Raw genomic sequence first — 1,131 nt, forward strand, 5'->3', positions numbered from 1 at the left:
ATTTGGATTGTGCAATGCACCCGCAACTTTTCAAAGATGCATGATGGCTATTTTCTCCGATGTCATTGAAGACATTATGGAGGTGTTCATGGACGATTTTTCCGTCCATGGACCCTCCTTTGATGCGTGTTTAACCAATCTCCATCGAGTGTTAGACAGGTGTCTCAAGGCGAACTTGGTTTTGAATTGGGAGAAATGCCACTTTATGGTGCAAGAGGGCATTGTACTTGGTCATCGGATTTCGGACAAGGGGATAGAGGTGGATAGAGCGAAAGTGGAAGTGATTGAGAAGTTACCGCCACCGACCAACGTTAAAGGGATCAGAAGTTTCTTGGGTCACGCCGGATTTTACAGGAGATTCATCAAAGATTTTTCGAAGATAGCGAGACCCTTGACTGCGCTTTTGGGCAAGGACTACTTTATTTGAAGATGGTGATGGTGCAAATACATTCCGTGCTTTTAACCCAACTCAAGCCGAAGAAACTTATTCAATGGTCCACAAGGCATTTGGAATATTGAAGAAGGCACTAGTTTCACCTCCGATCATTCAACCCCCGGATTGGAGTATCCCTTTTGAGTTAATGTGTGATGCTAGCGACTTCGGGTCGGGGCCGTATTGGGACAAAAGAAAGATGGGAAGCATTACGCCATACACTACGCAAGTCGAACGCTCGATGACGCTCAAATGAACTACTCCACCACGGAGAAAGAGCTTCTTGCTGTAATATTTGCCTTCGAGAAATTTAGCTCATACTTGGTGGGTTCTAAGGTCATCGTCTACACGGATCACGCCGCCTTAAGGTACTTGCTCACAAAGAAGGATGCTAAACCAAGGTTGATCCGATGGGTGTTGCTTCTGCAAGAGTTTGATCTGGAGATCCGCGATAGGAAAGGAACGGAGAATACAGTGGCGGATCATCTATCGAGATTGGAAATACCCGAAATTGTACCAATAGATGATTCACTAAGGAAAGAACACATCTTATCCTTGGAAATCAAGAACATGACCCCTTGGTATGCGGACTACGTCAACTATTTGGTTGCCAAGGTGGTACCCCCGGAGCTAAGCTACAACGGGAAGAAAAAGTTCTTCCACGATGTTAGAGACTACTTTTGGGATGAACCTTTCTT

Source organism: Tarenaya hassleriana, unplaced genomic scaffold (genome assembly GCF_000463585.1).
Source record: "Tarenaya hassleriana unplaced genomic scaffold, ASM46358v1 Cleome167, whole genome shotgun sequence".
Taxonomy (NCBI): Eukaryota; Viridiplantae; Streptophyta; class Magnoliopsida; order Brassicales; family Cleomaceae; genus Tarenaya; species Tarenaya hassleriana.